Source organism: Crotalus tigris, unplaced genomic scaffold (genome assembly GCF_016545835.1).
Source record: "Crotalus tigris isolate CLP2741 ecotype Arizona unplaced genomic scaffold, ASM1654583v1 scf7180000019630.4133010339:1179603, whole genome shotgun sequence".
In the NCBI taxonomy this organism is placed as follows: domain Eukaryota; kingdom Metazoa; phylum Chordata; class Lepidosauria; order Squamata; family Viperidae; genus Crotalus; species Crotalus tigris.
This window is the reverse complement of record NW_024097627.1, coordinates 1,018,190-1,038,909: the sequence shown is the minus strand read 5'-3', so window position 1 is coordinate 1,038,909 and position 20,720 is coordinate 1,018,190. Positions and strand designations below refer to the sequence as shown.

The 20,720-nt window shown below is 38.6% G+C and overlaps 1 protein-coding gene across 1 annotated transcript in view; it reads left to right on the top strand.

The window, feature by feature from the left end:
- SYN3 (synapsin III) overlaps window positions 1–20,720 on the top strand; it is a 227,151-nt gene that overhangs the window by 109,802 nt on the left and 96,629 nt on the right. The window lies entirely within an intron of this gene.

The window sequence follows — 20,720 nt, the reverse complement described above, 5'->3', positions numbered from 1 at the left end:
TCACAAACATTCACTACATATTCCTGCCAATGATGGACAAGTTCTTAAAGACAACATGAAAGAACTTCACGTTTTGTCTCTGACTGTCTTTTTCATCTTTTCATTTCAGTCAAATAGATGCCCACAAAAAATTTCTTCAATTTGGTAAAAAGGTGCAAGTCAGATAGGGCCAAATCTGAATGGTGTAGCAGAATCTCAAGATGGTGAGATTCAAGTTTTCGATTCCCTCTTGGCTGGCTCATGAAGAGTGTAGCCTACCATTGACATGTTGAAGAAAAACCCTTTCTGTGCTTCTGAACCTTGTTTCAAAGTTTTGAGGGTTGTAGTATAGCACTCTGAGTTGGTAATAGCATCATCTTCCGGAAAAATCAATGCCAATAAAACTATCTGCATCCCAAAAAATCAGTGATCTTAAGTTGTCTTGCCTCAGTTTTGATATTTTTTTCAAGCAGTAAAATTTTGTGATGATATTTCATGGACTAACATTTCATTTCTGCTAATAATGATCTCAGGTTTTATTGTCATATTGCTGCAAAGAAATTTCTCACCTTCATTCTCATTGCATGACACAATTTGCCTGAAAATTTCAATTCCATCTATGTGCAAAGAATCAATTGCAAAACACTTCTGACATTGAAAAATGTTAGTAACGTGATCCTCTGACAAGCCAGTCTTAACAGTAATTTCATTTTGACTAATCTGTTCGTCAATTTTTCTTATGTGAAACTCATTGGCTATTGTCACATTGATCACACAATTGTCATGGGTTGATCACACAAATCACACCATTTGTACACCATTTTTACACCTTTTTGCCCAAATAACAGTATTCTCATAAGCTGTCATCAATGACCTACAATCGGTGTTCAGTTTCAGTTGAAGAGACTCTTTCGTCAATCAAAATCAATTATGTACTTTCCTTAAAGCTCACTGGTGAGGTCTCTCTGCAGGCTTTCATTTTACAACCAACAGCAACACAAACTTTTCTTTCAACAACTTCATAATAACTGAAATGAAAGCACACAAAGAACCATCAAACATTTAGCTTGTAAGTAAGGTAGTCCTCAACTTACAACAGTTTGTTTAGTGACTGTTTGAAATTGCAACAGCACTGGAAAAAAATGACTTATGACCATTTTTCACATTTACAATCATTGAGGCATACCTGTGGTTACATTATCAAAATTTAGACACTTGGCAACTGACTCATATTTATGACGGTTGCATTATCCCCGGGTCATGTGATTCCCTTTCGTGAACTTCTGACAAGCGAAGTCAATGAGGAAGCTTAACAGTGTTACTAACTTAATAACTGCAGTTATTCACTTAACAACCATGGCACGTGAGATTGTAAAAGAGGACAAAACTCATTTAACGAATGTCTCACTTAGCAATAGAAATTTGGGGCTCAGTTGTGGTTGTAAGTCAAGGACTACCTATCCTGCCATGACTTGGTGACTTGTAACATTGGAGGCATTATTTTTCGTTCAATCCTTGTGTGTACATAGATAGCAGCTATATAATTCTTATGTCATACATCCTAGATAGGAAGGCTGGGTTCTCTATTGGAAAACAATTTGCCTCCAGTACCATTTGATGTTGCCCTCATCTGGTCCCATCTGTCTGAGAGTGGCTCTCCTGTTCTTATCATTGAAATGAACATCCCAGAAGTGCAATGGTAGTTTCTGGAAGTGAAATAACTTCCCCAAGGATTGAAATGATAAATGTAGAGTTGTATGGGCAATTTCAGGAACCACCCCCCCCCCACTGAAAATAGAGAAAAGCTCTTGTGACTGGAATTATTAGGAATAAAACTGCAGTCATTAGAGATCCAAGCCCATAATTTTATTTCCAGGGTTCATTGTTCTACTTTCAATAGCCATATTTCTGTCTCAAGCTTGGGGAGGGGGGGGGTTGTGGGGTTTTGGTGTTTTTTTTACGTTCAGTGGCAAAAGCTGCCAGTCCAATCCAAAAAGCTTGTGCCATTACCAAACAGCTGCCCCCGGAAAGCTTGACTATTGATAAAGTAGCTGCCATAGTGACTATGCTAGACTTATAACATCTATTTATTGGTGGGCAAATAAAGTTGCTTCCCACCTCTCCATCATTTTCTTCTGTTGCTTTTTGTGTGGAAATAGTCATGTTTTCATACAGCAGTGTTTGGAGTGAGGAGGTTATAATAATTGACTGAGTCTGATGAAAACAGCATCCCACTGTAAAAACACAAACCTCGCCGCTTTTGTATGTGTATCGTGTCTCTGCACACAAATTCAAAAGGGGTAGAGTTCACGGCTCGACTCTACAATCCTTTTGATGAAAGTAGCTGAAACCAGTGAATGTCCATGCATCTAGACATGCATGCTACAATAGCAGCCACCAAATATTTTAATATTCTAAGGTTACCTATATAGGCCCCAAGTATATTATTGGGAATAAAGCTGATGCTAGAGATTTGGGGTTTGTTCTGCAGCATGTTATTTATCCCATTTATTTTCTAAATCAAAAGACTAAAAGAAAAAATAAGGTAGCTGAGATACAATGTCAGAAGCGCAGGAAAAAAGTCTGTAGACCTACAGGCACTGAATTACTTATCCCCAGTGCTTTTTTTCTAAAAAAAAAAAAAAAAAAAGTGCCGGAACTCACACACGTCATACAACCCGCCTTGCCTACCCTACAAGGGTCCATCCAAAAAAGGTGCCGGAACTTCGTTCTGGGCGTTCTATGAGAAAAAAAAGCCCTGCTTATCCCTGCTCTAGATTGACCACTCTCCAAAAATGGATTTCAAGGAACACAACACTGCAATTTAGAACTATCAAAAAACAAAAAAAGGAAAGGAAGAATAAATAGTAAATGTTTAACCAACCGAGGATACAAGAATCACTTTCAATAATTAGACATTTAAAGGTATTTCAGTCTAACACTAGATGAAATATAATACCTTTGGGAGAACTCAAATGTGGGAGGTCACCACCATAAAAGGCTCTTTCCACTGTTGATGGTGAAGGCCATAATCTGATTATCTTAATACATGACCTTGTAGAAAAGCAGATGAATAAATATGGTTCAGATTATAAATTAAAATTGCATTGCGTAAAAGAAGCATACTGGTGGTATTTTATTTATGTTTCAACTTTTATAAAAAGAGGTAAGATAGAACTATATATGATGATTTTATAATCATTTGATTATATGTTTCCTCAAGAATTTTAAAAATTGTAATGTAGTGGAGATGGAGAAAATTTTATTTGATATTATTTCTACAATTCCATTACAATACTGCAACTCAAAGAGTTCCTTGAGAATAAAGTTCAACAATAAAACCAATATGCATTTGTTTCTAGCAATTGCAATGTTCAATGCATTTATAAAGAGGTTGTGTTCTTTTGCTTTATTTCTCTCTGAAACTATAAAATAGGAATAGAATCACATGAAAGGGAATTGTAACATGCAAGATCTTACAAGATAACATTATTGTCCTGGAAAAACAATGGGAATTATTGATGTTTAGATCATTACCTAGGATTTCAAAGCTCCATCATAGAACCTTAGAAGACTAAGTTACTTCCAGAACTTAAGATTTGCTTTCTTCTACTTTAAGATCGGTTCCAGGCTCATTTTTTTTTTCTCAAGAGCTGAATTTTTTTTTTTTTTTACTGTCTTCCTAGCCCCATCAAGCCTAGGACTGAACCCACTTTGATTGATTCCCAGATTTTGTAAGAAAATGTCTTCTATGAAGTAGTAAATTTGCCCATGGATGGAATTTTTGTCTTTCTATCTCCCAATTCTTGAGCTTAAGCCAACGATTACTGAATTCACTCAACCACCACAGAAATTCAGTATCTCTTCCCCAAACATCCAAATCCTCTTTGTGCATGCATTGTTTATAGTTTATCATCCTTCATACACTTTCCTCCAAGTTAGCTGCTATTAATAACGTATAATTGTATGATCATGATTACAGCTATTGGGAAAAATACCCAGCTGTAAAATTGCCAACAGACTATCATTCCACCTTCACAAGTCACAGGGAACTTTCATTGCAGCAGATGGTAGCGTGACTCAGAAGCTTTGGGGGATTTCAGTGTATTTGTTTATATTTTTTACAACAGCCCTGCTCTCCACCAAACAAAAAAGCATTAAAAAAAACATGATTCAAAGGTGGAAATTGATTTCAGACATCCTACATCTCAAATTGATGTGTTTTGACTCGTAACTGTCAAGTATGTCAGTTGATACACATGTAAAACTGACTTTATTTTAATTATGTACCTTGATTGGCACTAGCCACCCAATTGTATGATTCTTTTACTTTAGCTTGTCTCTATCCCTGCAGCAAATGTCTCTTTTCCACAAGGATTGTTATTCTGTCCTGATACCCTAATCTAGTTTAATATTGGTTTTAGAACCTAGCCAAATTGAAATGCCATGATTAGCTGTGAACACATTTAAACACTTAATTGAAGCTAAGGTATGAGTAGAAAAATTGTGTTAAGGATGAGAAGAACTGCAATGAGAATGCAAACAAGTCCATTCTAATTATTTCTCTGCTATTCATTTGATTCATGTTCACTTATATTTTTACTGAAGCTGAACACAATATTTTATGGTTAATAGACTATATCATTTTATCTATCCTGAATATTTCTCTAGAAATTAAAAAAGTTAGCATTATCCCTGTATCAATTCTAAAACACTGATGTCCTAATATGGGAGAGTTCAGCAAAAAAATCTACCACAACTGTATGATTTCTCCATCTACTTTGGTTATACACTGTTTTTAACAATTCATGCAAATCAACTTAATCTTGTCTCTATATTATTTTGGGAAGACCCAGCATAATCACACTAGGAAGCAAAGTTTCCCATTGAAAAGATTTCACTTCCTAAGTCAGTTTGGAATGTGTCTATTATGCTAGAGGGCACTGTGTTGCAAGAGACTGGCCTTGGGGGGGGGGGTTGTTCTCTGAAGAGAAGAAATGCTCACCACTAGGAACAATTAAAAATTCCATTCGTATGGGTGGGGTTCTCAGTTGTTCATGATATCTGTTTTTGCTAAATTCCAACTCAGATTGTTCCTAAACCACCTGTCATATTTAAATGGCTTTTTCTAACTCCAGTTCATAGTGTGGAAGATCTGAAATTCAGTTCCCAAAAGATGAATGTACTCACCTTAGCATACAGGATACTATTATATAATTTTAATTTGGGATTTTAAAAATATCAAAGGAGTTCTGGGATCCCCAAAAAAGTCTAATGTTTAGTGGGTTATTTATTTACAGTATTTAGGTAACGGAACCTACCTCTTTGCAGGGTACAGTTGTTTTATCATGTTTGGTATCTTTGGAGACAATTTTTCTCTGTGTGTTTTCTTGCCACAGCTGCTCTCTTTCTGTTTTTCTACATCTCTGCACATCTGCATCATTTTATTTCCATCATGTGATTCACGTGGCATAGATTGCTCACATTGACAGGGATTTCCTGGAGGTATCAGACATCATTAGATGTATTTGAAATCTACCTGCTTATGGGAGATATCCTTTAGTAAGGATTAGTCAGAAAGGAGATGCTGGTGATGGTAGGGAAACACAGAAGTGAATCCTGAAAAGGGAAAAAAACCTAATTCATTTATATTTAAATATGTAGTGTATATATGAAGGAATATACAAAATAAATTAATGACCATATACTGTATTATATTTTAATAATAATAATAGTAAAGTTGGAAGGGACCTTGGAGGTCATCTAGTCCAACCCCCTGCTCAGGCAGGAAACCCTATACCATTTCAGATAAATGGCTGGCCAGTCTCTTCTTAAAAACCTCCAGTGTTGGAGCATTCACTGCTTCTGGTTAATTGTTCTCACTGTCAGGAAGTTTCTCCTTTGTTCTAGGTTGCATCTCTCCTTGCTTAGTTTCCACCCATTGCTTCTTGTCCTGCCTTCAGGCGCCTTGGAAAATAGCTTGATACCCTCTTCTTTATGGCAGCCCCTGAGATATTGGAACACTGCTATCATGTCCCCCCTTGTCCTTCTCTTCATTAAACTAGATATACCCAATTCCAGCAGCCTTTCCTTATACGCTTTAGCCTCCAGTCCCCTAATCATCTTTGTTGCTCTTCTCTGTACTCTTTTTATAGTGTATTACTAAATTCATACCCAGCAAAACCTTGAGGCTGTCTACCTTGCATGATTTTTAGTAACTTCTATTTTCTAGTGCTGGGAAAGAAGCATCTTGTTAGCTAAACTCTTTTTTTTTTTTTTTTTTTTGCCTTGATAAAGCTGTGGAACTCCTATAGCTTCACACTGTGTCTATGCATATGAATCCCCAAGTAACAGTTTCATGCCCAATTGAAAAGAAACAATACCATTAGCTGTTACTCTTACAAAAAGGTCTAATTCTCTGAATTATTATTACAAGACAGCTTTTCCGAGACTTTAGAGCACATGTTTCATGGTTCCAATAGATGAGAACAGGTAAAGCAGAACTCTGAGGCTTGATTTTTTTCTCTAAGAACATGTTTATTGGTTATAAACTATCAGCATGATCAAAAGTGAAACCAAGACTAAAGTTCCCTTCCAAAGCAACAAAGTTAAAATTCCCACCCCCAAATGTATAGAATTAAGTATGTTTCCCAATAGAATAGATTGGCAGGCTTTCTGACATTAGGATCAACCCCCCAGCTGAGGGAACAGAAATGACCTTGGTTCCCACAGGACAGAGAATTGTTTAGGCTAGTATAGAACTTTCCATAACACCTCCCCCCAAATCTGTGGCAACTGAAAACAAACAGGATGGCTTCAGTCAGGTTCATTGTAGGTTTGACAGTTGGATCCCCTAAAGAGAAAACAAATCCTACAGAAAACAAAGAGTAAATTAGGAATCTCCCCAAGGCTTTTGAGGGTGTTTATCATAAAACTTCTTTATCAGTCGGTCTGCTTTGACATCTACACTCTTAACCCAAGTAGCCTCTGATAAAGGATACTCCTTCCACTGCACTAGGAACTGTAATTTCCCTTTGTATAACCTAGAGTCAAGGATTTGCTTAATTTCATAATGCGTTTCTCCTTGAACTAAAAGGAAACCAGGTGCTTTCTTGAGAATTGGTCTCAGTGAGGATTCCCTCAGAGGTTTTAGCAAACTGCAATGGAAAACAGGGTGAATTTCCCCAAGTAAGCGAGGAAGTTTCAATTCAACTGTCACAGGATTGATAATTCTAACTATAGGGAAAGGATAAGAAATTTTGGTCCCAGTTTCTTACTGGGCAATTTAAGTCTTAAATATTTGGTTGACAGATAGACCTTTTCACCCACCAGAAATGGCCTCTGAGGGGACATCTTCTTATCGGCTTGTTCCTTGTAAGTTTTTGCAGTTGCATTAGAGCTTTTTTTACATTAGTCCAAACAGGGTCTCGCTAGTCTAAAGAAAAGAAGAAATAGGGGAGACATGATAGCGGTATTCCAGTACTTGAGGGGCTGCCACAAAGAAGAGGGGGTCATGTTATTCACCAAAGCACCAGAGGGAAGGACAAGAAACAATGGTTGGAAACTGAACAAAGAGAATTAAGGAGAAACTTCCTGACAGTGAGAACAATTAACAATTGCCTCCAGAAATCGTGGTCGCTCAATCACTGGAGATTTTTAAGAAGAGGCTAGACAGTCACTTGTCTGAGATGGTATAGGTTCTCCTGCTTGAGCAGGGGGCTGGACTAGAAGACCTCCAAGGTCCCTTCCAGCTCTATTTTATTCAGTCTGCCATGATGTCACCCACTGGTCTAATATTTGTGAGGCAAGTGCTTCCTGAGGGTATTCAGACATAGGGACAAACTCTCGGCCAGTGGCTATCTTAAATGGAGTAAGTCTAGTACTGCTATGCACCGTATTATTATAAGCCACCTCAGCAAAAGTAGGTCAGCCCAGTCATTTGTTGGTATTGTTCCACCATTGCGTTAGCTTTTTCAGCTGATCCATTCATGCTCAGATGAAAAGCAGAGGAAAGCCCCTGACTGGATCCCATTAGCTTGAGAAAGTCTCTCCAAAACTTCACCGTAAATTGAACTCCTCTGTCAGATATAATCCTCTTTGGGGCACCATGGAGGCAGTATATATGCTTCAAAAACATCTTAGCTAATTTCTTTGCAGATGGGAGCCCTGAGCAGGCTATGAAATGAGCCTGCTTAGAAAAAAGATCAATGACAGTCCATATTACCATATTTCTTCTACTTTGTATTGTAGTTCAACAATAAAGTCCATAGCTATTTCCTCCCAGGGGAGAGAGGGGTCTGCTACCTGCTGCAACAATCAAAAAGGTTTCCCTGGTTGTCTTTTCATGGCAGTGCAAATCGAACAGCTTTTTACATAGCTTTCAATGTCCTTTTTCATCCCAGGTCACCAAAACTGTCTTCAGACCAAATGCAATATTTTTAAAAAGCCAAAGTGACCAGCAGATTTGGTGTCATGACTGCATTGAAGGGTTTGGATTCTGAGGGTCTTGGTAGGTACAATTTCGAGCCCTTCCAGGCTAACCCATCCCATTGGATCAGTAGAGTCTTGTTTGCCTAGAACCAGGTGTCAGTCTTTAACTCTTCCCAAAGTTTCTTTCTTAGACGGCTCTCTGGCTCGGCTGGCTGTGTGTGCGTTTGACCACAAGTGGTTATTTGCAAAGCTGATTGTGGCAGGGGAATAATAAGGTTTATAATGTCCTCTTGGCAGCTTTTGTACTGGGACATCCTAGATAAAGCATCAGCCAAGCAAGTTTTTCCCCCAGAAAGGTATTTCAGAGTGAAATTGAAACAATTAAAGTACTGCACGCAATAGAACTGTTTAGGGGATAACTTTCAGGGGGTTCTCAGTGTCTCTAGAAGATTTTTATGATCAGTCCACACTTCAAAAGGCACTTTGCTTCCTTCAAGGAAATGATTCCATGTTAATAAGGCCCACCTTACTACAAAAGCCTCCTTTTCCCATATTGCCCATCGCCTGTCAGTATCAGTTAATTTCCTAGAGCAGTATTTCCCAAACTTGACAATTTTAAGGCATGTGGACTTCAACTCCCAGCGTTGCTGGCTGTGGAATTCTGGGAGTTGAAGTCCTCATGCCTTAAAATTGTCAAGTTTGGGAAACACTGTCCTAGAGGTATAGGCGCAGGGTTGTAAGTCCCCCTTTTGATTTCTTTGCAAAAGGACCACTCCCACTGCCACATCACTCACATCGGCTTGGATTATGAACTGTTCATCAAGATTGGGGTGTTTCAGGTCAGGTTCAGCGGCAAATAGTCTTTTTAAGTATTCAAATGCCACTTCGCATTCCATAGACCATAACAGGGTTGACAGGGTCAAGGCTTCCTCCCCCTTTTCCAGTTTTCAACAGTTCAGTAATTGGCAGGGCTATCTTGGCAAAAGAAGGAATGAATTGCCAAGAGAAGTTTGTGAACCCAGGGAAGCTCTGAAGCTGTTTACGGGTACATAGAGGCTGCCACTCAAGCATCACTTTGACCTTGGCTGGGTCCATTTCAACCCCCTTGTGGGAAATCCAGTACCCAAGGTCGCTGAGGCATGTCTGATGGAAATCGCATTTAGAGAGTTAGCATAAAACTTGGCTTTCAGCAACTTTTTGAGCACTTCAATGCACTAATTTGATGTGCTCTGCCATGGTTTTGTTGCAAATAAGGATGTCATCAAGATAGACTAGAACCCCTTTATACAGATGATCATGCAGAACTTGATTGATTAATTGCATGAACACAGCAGGAGCTCCTTGAAGGCCAAAAGGCATAACTCTGAACTGGAAGCTTCCCAGAGGACTGTTGAAAGCTGTTTCCCATTCATCTCTCTTTTTGATTCACATCCTGTAATAAGCCTCCCTGAAGTCCAATTTCCTCTAGTCAAATGGGCTAGCATGTCTTTCATCGGGGGAGGAGTACATATTCTCCACCCTGGCCATGTTTAGTCCTTTAAAATCAATGCAAAATCTCAGCAATCCATCTTTCTTCTCTTTAAACAAAACAGGGGTAGAAACACACAATTTTGCAGGATGGATGAAACCTCTGGCTAGATTCTTGTCGATGTATCCCCCCAAGACTTTTAACTCTCTGAGTACATTTTTGGCTTGGGAAGTTTGGCTCCTGGTAGGATCTCAATCACAAAGGAAGTTGCCCAATGTGGGGGGGGGAAGGTGGTCACATTCCTTTTCACTAAAAACTTCTGCTAAGTCTCGGTATTCACAGGGTATTAGTTAGGTCCCTGGATTAGGTTCTATGGCCACTGTTAACAGTTCAAGGGATGGTTCTTGATCTTCAATAGCACCAGCTCCCCACACTCCCAGTGCTACCCCATTTCTGAACGCACTGGTTTGGTCAGGTGTGTAGCGGGAGCTCCGCCAATGAGAGATCCATCTGCCTGTTCGAATCTCATGGCTAGAGGCAGTAGCTTAGCATGAATTCCTAGTTTTAGCACTGTATGGAAGTTGATTATGCACCAGGTGCAACCCGAGTTATGTAAGACGTTTAAGTCCATCTGGGCTCCTGTTTTGGATACTGTGATTTTTGCGGAGATGGTAAAAGGTGGAATGGATTGACTCACCATTGGGTCATCTTCCCCTTTGTCATTGCTGTCATACAGTGCTGGCATTGGGAGTCACACTGGCGGTGATTCCTTGGGGTGGAAAAGTAACCTGGTGGCTTGCTTTTGGCCAGCCCAATTAGATCTTTTCCATACCAAACAAGGCTTTCTCTTAGGTTCTTAGCCCCAATCTTGTGGCTACTGAAAAAGAACAAGACGGCTTTAGTCAGATTCATTGCAGGTTTGACAACATGTGAACTATAATTTTTTTGCAGTTACAAAAGCTGATGATAAAGCCTCCATAAATGCCTTCTCTGTGCTGATATTCTTCATAAGTTATTCTCTGGAAGAAAATTGTTTCTATGGCTAATTCTCACTCTTCTATTTATTTATAAAATTTCAGCAATCTCTCAACTTCTATGAAGTTAGAGAGGGAATGAATGAATGAATGGATGGATGGATGGATGGATGAATCAGGTGAGATTGCACAACAATGTCTAGTTTTATATATAAATTATATTCACATAATCCTTTATTTCTAATATTTCCATAACAGCTACACCATGACACATAGGTTACAAAAATAATACTCTTCCCTTCTGATGGTATTAAAGGCATAGTTGCAAGATATACAGTATGCTGTTCCTTGGTCTGCAATAACATATCATTATTTCTTTGTTTTCAATCTTAGTATATTTACATTGAGTAAAACCCTTTTCTTCCTATAGAGCTGCAATTGTTGGTCCTGGTTGCTCTGCCAACAGTCCTGAGTCTTGTAGCCCATTTGTCACCAGATATCCAGCCACTCCAACACCTAGTGTGGTCCTTGTTGACCTGGATGATGATAGATCCAGTATGGGTTTCTGTGAATTATGTCTTACTATATTCATATATAAATATCTACAAACTCCCCAAAGATAATGAATTATAAGTCCTGGACTAGTCAGGGAGCTGGTCATATCACTCTCCCTTTTATTTTTTTCCATATTTATTTTAATATTGGAAGAGCTAGATTAATATTAAAGCATTCAAAATGTATTTCTTAAAGACTTCAGTAATTTATTTATTGTGGAACAAACAGATTTCAGATAAGAAAGGCTATGAGAAATAGAATTCCTGGCGGCTTTACATCTAGAATAAACAAAGGGTAGGGTGGTTAAAAGTTGATGATTTGTTTTCCTTTTTGTTCTTTGTATGAATAACCTTTGCCTTACAAATCTATTGAAATTAAAATGCCTGAAATGCTTTGTATTTTAAAGAGTACTTCCAAACAACTGATTGGCATTGGATTTGCTGATGAAATTTATGGGGAGGCATAGCTTCGGCTGAAGCTGTATCTTTAAAATGCACCCTGAAAGAAATGTTGTCTCCTATGCTATGAAGAAAAAGATTTCAAAGACTTTTGAAGGAACACAGGTATCTTCCATAACATACACAGTATGTGACATAGATAGATGATAGATAGATAGATAGATAGATAGATAGATAGATAGATAGATAGATAGATAGATAGATAGATAACCTTATAAATATATTATTATAATAATATATTAAAATATATCCAGCCAACACATATCCAAGTGTTGCAAAATAGTTGCCATTCATACCAGAAAGGGCACCATAAAACTCAGGAAAAACCCAAGGTTTATGGAAGCACATAGATGCTATAGATTCATGTACAAATATACACAACACACAATCCTTAAAGTAAAATACTGTAAGGAAAAATGGAACCCAACCATCCAATTAGAATTGAGCGTGATCAGTAGTCAGTAAAAATGCTGCTGATTATTAGAAAGGTTGGGAAGCAGAAGGCTAAGGGTACTTTCAGACCAGTTTCTTTTTTTATCTACTTCAGAATCATCTCCAAACCTGATAAATATGATAGTGACATCTGGTCTGAGGAGCTGCGTAAATTTGCTTTTCATTCTGTACTACTTTATTGGAAATAGGAATGTGCAAAACATTTTGTGTATGAACCAACCTATGCACTAAATACCTGGCTTGGAATGATTCATGTCTGAAACAAAATATGCACAATGCAGATAGTTTGTTCTATGCATGGTATGTAATAGAGTTGGTTAGTTTCAGTAAAGTGGTTGGGGAGAACCAGGGGAAAAAGCCATGTATAGTAATAGTTGAGGAAACAGAGGGGAAGGAATACCCTGGGAAGATCAAACAATAAGTGAGTTAGTGGAATACAGATAGTCTCCATTTAGCAACTGGCTCAGATAGTTACCATTTGCAAATACGATGCTAATAAATGCCAATAAAAGGCAATAAAAGAAATTCTGACCAATGTACATATTTACACTCAAATTTCTGTGCCTAGCAACAATACATGCCAGAATAAGAATAATACTGATTCACCTAAAACTAATTGAGACAGTGATTGTCACAGCATCTTTCTCTCTCTCCTTCACTTTATCCAGCACAAACATACCCAAGTGTTGCAAATTAGTTGCCAGAAAAGGTACCACAAAATCAAGTTTATACATCTTACATATACAAATAAACATACATCTTAATGACCATTTTTCTGAATTAATTGCAGTTGCTAAACTAGGACTACCTGTATGGAGTCTGTTCTTTACTACTGAATTGTTACGGTGGGTTCAGGTAGACACACTAGTATATTGTTAGTAGTAGCTGAAGAGAGAAGATGAAGGCATTGGCAAGATGGTATAGGCCAGTGGAATAAGCCATACTGAGACATCAGTGACTGTTGATTGGAAGGAGGAAAGGCATTGGGGAGGTCAAGAATAAGTGAGGCAGTGGGAAATGCCATAGTAGGAGCTGCTTGGGAAAAAACAGAAAAAGAACTGGGTGAAATAGCTTCAGCCTACTTTCTCTATTCAGAGCAATTAAAGTATGCTGTGTTTTGATTCTGGTAAATCATGACTGTTTCAAAATGATATGACAGAAAATTTGGAATATGATGGCTATATGTTTTTCATTGTACTCTTATATTGAGCAGGAAAGTAAGAATGATCACTGGTTTCTTGTGGTATTCTTTGTGCTTCCAGAGAGATTGGTTTCAAACTGAGGAACTGAAGGATATGACCCATAGTAGCATGGAAGTATCTAGAGAGAATGAAATTGATTATCCATAAAAAGAACATGAGGCTAATGGAGTAAAACAATGAACAAGAATCTATCACAGTTCAGTAATATGTTGCAGACCCCTTTTATCCAGAAAGAAGATTCAATTTCAGTTTCATGAGCCAGATGTTTTCCACTTTCCAACATAGCACAGCCCAGTTTCAAAACAGCTAATAACTTTTTAGTAATTGGGAAAAAAATTTCCTTTCTTCTTCCCTTTTCTGTTTTTGTTTCTTTGCTTCTTTTTTCACACTGTCATATAGGTATTTAATACATCTTCTATGAATATTCATGAAGTAGTGTTAAATTGCTATATCTTTTTGCTTTTGCTTTTTGATATAAAAAGTGTACAAAAGTGCTGTTTCAATTTAGATCTCTAGTCAATATAACTCTGAAGATAATACTTTATTCCTAATATTTTTGAGGCAGAGATTTCTAGTCAAAAAGCTGAGCATCTGTTTCCTCATCGTTATGGAATTTCCCTTCCCCTCCCCCTTACATTTTTCAAATACTGTATGATGTGATGACAAGAGGATAGCAGATATACAGCCTGAAGCAAATATCACATCACTCAAAAATTTTCCTGTTTCTCTTGCATTAAGAGTATACATTAATCAAGAGCAAACTGAAACACCTTTCCATGATCTTTACCTTGCCGAATATTCTACATTATGCCAAATTTAAAAAATAGGTGAAATCCTTCATCAATTTTAGTGTGAAATATAAGTAGATTCTCAAATCATAGTGAGGGGAACAAAGAAGTAAATGGGACAAGGAGCTTGTGTTCAGGGCCATCTTCAGTGAAATATCAAATGCTTACTAGAACAGAAAAGTCAAACATGCATTAAATAAATATATTAATTTTATGCTTATAAATTAAAAGCAGGAAACTCCTAAAATAAAAATATGCTTTTATTAATATCATTTCAGCAAATGTTTCTAAGACAGTGATATGTGAAAAAAAATTTCAGTATAAGACCATGGAAGATAAATTAATTTATTGTTATATTTGTATCACCTAAATGTACTTTTGATAGGTGAGCAGCCACAGAATATCATTAGAACAGATATATCATACTTCTACTTAGAGAAACAGCACTTGTTTAATATTTATTATCCTCAGAGTTGGCTAGTCATATTCCATGAATGTTTTGTAAGGCATCACTGATGATCTAGTCTTCAGTAAAAAAAATCAGTGCTATGAGAAGCATTGAACTTGCAGTGCTCTCAGCACTTATAGTAAGACTTTTATGGGATGATTTTTCTTCTTCTTTGCTACCACAAACCATTCCATATTCCTCAAGGCTATGATGGCTGGGAATGATGGAATTGACATTCAATACATCTGTAGGTCAAAGGTCAGAGAAGATTGAATTAAATGTGTGAAGTGTTGCATAGGACTAGAAGAATCAGACAGAGTACTGGTTCATATATATTAGAGAGAAGACAGCAGCACAGAGGTATTGTGGACACAGCTTTTGGCACCATGTGATCTTTCCTGCACACATAAAATTTGCCTGCTATTTGCCATCCATTTTTCAAGGAGAATTCATTTTTCAACCCAGTATGTATGCATGCATGTATTTATTTATTAAATTTCTATACTGTCCAGCTTATCTAAATGACTCTGGGCAGTGTACAACAGCATGATAAAACAATATGAATATGTTAAATAAAATCCCAAATTAAAAACAGAGTTAAAAACAAAACTTACAAATTAAAAGTAGAAATCAAGGTTAAAAAATCCAGAAGGCTATAAAATTTAGTGAGGTAGTTGGAGTGCCTACAAGCCACCAGACAACTCATGTTTGCCTAACACTCTTTGGTTAATTGGCAGAGCCAGATCTTGACACTCTTCTGGAAAACCGTGCTTCAGTATGCAGAGTGGGCAGGGTGGAAGGACAGTATCTTTCCTTTCATCTTAAGCAGCAACAAATCTTGATCTTCTTCTGTCCAATTTTCACAAGACTTTGTGAAGTCAGGTTCACAAACAAGTTCACTGTAGAGTGTAAGAGACTGTGTTTGTGAGAAGAATTTTGAGCATCAAATCTCATTCATATCATACCAATCATTATGTATGACATACAATGCATTAATGATTTTCCTTTCAGGCTAGGTTTGTGTTTTTAGGAGCAGTTTAGATGCTAATGCTGTACAACTAAATTTAGAATTATCTGGTTATGTAATATTTTCCATACTCCAGTCTAAAAAACACAGAATATAAGAGAAGCAATGTAGTAAACAACTCTCCCTTCCAATACTCTACTGCCAACACTCAGCTTCAGCCACCTGAAGTAGTTTCATCACTCTGCCTGACTCTAGTTGCTTGAATTCCTTTTGACTAATCATACTAGGAACTGACAGGCAAAACATAAGTTTTAACTCTTAATCACAGACAGTAAATTATAACAAAATATTCAAAAGTAATCTGGTTCATCTCTACTTTGGTCAAGTTTATTCCACTTTGTCAGCACTTTACTCTCTCTTTCAGCTGCAAATATCTGTCATGAACTACAAGATATAGAAGCATCTATGATACTATTCTTGTATTTAAGAGAAAAGCAAGTGCAGTAAGTTTATTATATTTCAATTTGGTCTTTATGGAAAGCAATAAGTGATTTTGGAGATCTTGCCAGGGTTAGTTCTCAGAAGACTTTTAATCCAGTTCCAGAATTTATCAGTTTCCTATCAATAATTTGTCCTACTAGGCTATGGATGTATTGAAAATTATTTGGAAGAAGTGCTTCAGAGTTTGAATATAAGTGTAGAATCCCTCTGTTATTCATTGAAGCATTGGAGGGCCTTTTGCATTAGTGTGAAAAAGGTGTGACTGTTTTAATAAATCAAATTGTTAAAGCAGCATATATTTAAAGCAACTCTTAAAACTGAAAAAGCTCACAGCTGAAAAAATGTACTATAATGAGGTGCTGCACATCCAAAGTGCTTCTTCCAAATAATGTTTAACCAGTACATAGTCTTAACATTTATTTGTCACTAAAAAGCTACATGTAAGAAAATATTGCTTAAATACACAAGACCCTGAAAAGACTAGCATGAGAAAAAAAGAAATCATATTGAATTTCACCTAATGACCCAGTACAATTTTTCATATCCTATTAAGGAGAGTACAGTATGTACAATTTTTACCATATGAAGGAGGCATCTTCTCTATAGATGCAATTGCATCATATCAAAAAACTTAAGGTTGTGTGCTGTTTCCATCTGGAAGTCTACAACTACATATTAGGACTTCCTGGCCACATTGGCTGCAGTTTAAAAAAATGACAAGAGATTTTTTTCCTGACTAGATCCATGTGTTGCTCAAATTATTATGGGTGGAAAGAAGAGATTTGTACATAAGAACACAATGAATGGGAGTTTAGTTGTTTTTATAGTGTTCTTCGGCAACTTCAGCATTCCTCTTCTCTTTGCTAATTTAGTAACATATGATTGGCCTGTTCTGTTTCATACCAATTTTGTTGGCTTTCATGCTCACCAAAATATGTGAATGACAACATCTGTGGGGGTGTTGGTCAGAGATGATCCAAGACAAGCCTGCTTTATACCCAGTGTACCTAAATGTGAACATGAAGCAATTTCAGGAGCCATGAGGATGACTGGTTAGTTACAGAATAATCAAGGATTACGCAACAGGAATACATTGCTTGAATTGAAATTATATCCAAAATTAAAAATAGCATTGTTAAGAGATTATTTTTAGGTTGGAGGGGCAGAATCTGTAGAGAACATTCCTTACAAGCAGAAGATCCCACAGAATCAAACTTCTTCAAATGGGTCATGAGCAGCCACTGCCAGTATGATAACGATACAGTAATGTATCAAAGAGATGAGAGCCACGATATATGGTTAAGGTATCAAGCTAGAAATCAGGAAACTATTCATTCTAAATCCACCTTAGACATGAAGCCAGATGGTGGCCTTGGGCCGGTCATAGTCCCTCATCCCCAGGAAGAAGGGAATGGCAAACCATTTCTGAAAAACCTTGCCAAGAAAAGCAATATAATTTGTTTCTATAAAAAATCTTTTTCATTTCCAGATAACTATTTTGATAGCTATAATTTCCTCAGCCAATTCTAAATATTTTATGTCAGTAAAATAACTATAATATGTAAGAACTGATCTGAAATAATGGAATCTGCCATTTAGAAAAGTAAAGACCTGAAATTTTCTTGTTTTCTTTTGAAGCAGAAGATACAATTTTTGCCATTATGCTTATGGAGTTTGTTGAGTCCTTGGCGGAAAGCAGACACGAGAAGCAGTTGGAGTTCTCAGTTTTCTTTATTCTGCGTTCAGCTTACAAGTAGATGGCTTCAGCAGCTCCCAAAACCTCCCAGCTTCTTATATAGACATTTCCCGGGTAAATGCGATACTTTTCCCACGCCAGCACCCGCGCATGCGCACGGCGCTGGCGACAGCCTGTCTGGTCCCGGGCAGCTTTGCACCTGCCCAGGACTGCCTGCAAACGCCCGAGCCGTTTGCAAGGCTCGGGACATAACACCCCTTTCCCCCGGGCTAAAACTACTACCAACAGATAATCATTTATTTTATGCAGTGTTCTGCTTCTCAGTGCTCCTATCGTTACCTGGCTTTTGTTTAGCCAGCAATGTTATGTAATCCTCTAAGTATTTAGGAGACTTCTTTGCTCTCTGTGACCTTCTCAGCTCTGGTTTACTAGCATGAGTTCCCTGACTGGAGGGAGATGTGAGCCTGTTCTCCTTATTTTGCCTTGGTGCCTTCCAAGGACTGTGCCCCGCTGCCTGGCCTGCTTGCTCTCCCACCGGGCTCGTCAGGCCAGGGCTTCTGTCACTTTGTGACCTGGTTGACCTGCCTAGCTGTAGACCCTCGGGCCCCTTGAAGTGATAGCCACTGCTGGGCGTCTCTGTTGAACCTCCTAGGTCCGTCCAAGACCTGTCAGGAGGCTGTCCAGTCCCTGAACCCCGTTCTGTGTCCGGGCTTGTGTGGGCCTGTCCTAAGAATGCTTCTTCGTGAAGCGCAAAACCCTACCCTATTCTGGCTGGGGAATCTGGTACCTTTCAGGCGCAGTTCTTCCTGAGGTTGTACCTTTCGTCGGCCCAGACACACAGCTGCAATGTGTCCTTGTTTGCCGCATGCCCGGCAGGTAGCGGAGCGGAACTTGCAGTCGGTTCTCCTGTGGTGACCTCCACAGCCGATGCACTTGAGCGGAGCTGAAGAGCTTCCCTTCTGTTTTTCTTCCTTCGTGGGGTGGAGACGGTCGACTTCCCTTAAGGCATCTTGGTAGGACAATTCTTCTTTAGCGAAAAGTCTCTGTTGTAGATCTCGATGCCTTAACCCGCACACGAATCGGTCCCTCAGTCGTTCTTCGAGGTCTTTGAACTCGCAGTGCTTGGCGGCCTTCCATAATGCGGCGATGAATTCCTTGGCCGACTCACCGGGCTGTTGATCCCTCTGCTCGAAGGTGTGGCGCCATGCAATGACGGACATCTTGGGGTGGAAGTGCTCCTTCAGTAGCTTCTTCAGATCTGCGTAGCTGACAGACTCTACTGGAACAGGTGCTGCAAGGTTTTCTGCGATGTCGAAGGCGTCTTGACCGCAAACACAAAGCAGGGTGGCAGCCTTCAAGCTCTCTTCCCTCACTTGTTTTGCCTTGAAGTAGTTCTCCACCCTGGCTACGTATGACTCCCACCGCTCTGGATGTGAGACGTCGAATTCCGAAAGCCTTCCGATTTTCGCCATCTTCAGGAGACCGGTCTATCAGCCAGCCTATCCCCGAATGCGCACTGGATTGGCGAGTAGCTGCCGAGTCGACGCCGTTCCGCCGCTCAGGACTCACTTGGGTAAGCTTACACTTCTTCCTTTCCAGGCGGTGTAAGGCAATCCCACCTTCGTCGCTAGTGTTGAGTCCTTGGCGGAAAGCAGACACAAGAAGCAGTTGGAGTTCTCAGTTTTCTTTATTCTGCATTCAGATTACAAGTAGATGGCTTCAGCAGCTCCCAAAACCTCCCAGCTTCTTATATAGACATTTCTCGGGTAAATGCGATACTTTTCCCGCGCCAGCACCCGCGCATGCGCACGGCGCTGGCGACAGCCTGTCTGGTCCCGGGCAGCTTTGCACCTGCCTGGGACTGCCTGCAAACGCCCGAGCCGTTTGCAAGGCTCGGGACATAATAGAGTTAGTTATTAGAAAATTCACCTAACAAACCTATAAATATAATTGTGATATGGAACATCTGGAGATTCTATCATAGCTATATTTTTTACTTATTGTCAGCATTTTGAGCTAAGTCAAGATAGAAAATTTGCAATGATTATGGGAATACTACTAATAGTTTTAAGGTAATAATAACAGAATCTTAAAAATCTGCAAAATCAAGGCAGGAATACTTTGAATTTCTTTCTTGCATTTTTTTTCCTTTCCTGGGACTGAGTTGCTTTATTATCTTTTAATGATCCTTGCATACTGTTGTCGAGATTACCTTCATAGATTAAGTTACAGAAAGAAACCTATTTATGACTATATACTACATTTTGTTTTCCAATAAAAATGTAAGATCTCATTTTCCTAAATTTCATGGAAATAGCAAAACAGGGTTTCACATCTACCTGTCATGAAAAAATTATGAAAGGAATCTGATTATTGAACAGAGGATGATGGAAAGTTTGAATAGAAAACGTCTGTTCTAGTGTTTGAATCCAGTTCTTCTGGTAGACTGACATGAATTATGACTCATACAGAACTTGGCATAAACAGGTGCTTGTCAGGCACGAACCACCAGACCGACACATGCAGAGTTTAAAATAACTTTTCCATTATGTTCTACCTATAATACAGGAATCTCCCCAGGCTAGGAGCCTTCTCTTGAGAACAAATAGATAAGGTTCCATGGAACATTGGTGGGGGGAGGGTCAGTCCTAGTCCATTTGTAGTTGCACAGTGACTCCAAGCTAACTTCGTGCTTAAGCCCACCTCCCTGCCAGGTTAGATGCTTGGCAAAAATGTCAAAATGTAATATTAATATAAAAGATTGTTCAGGTAGTCCTCAGTTAACAATGTGGTGATTCACA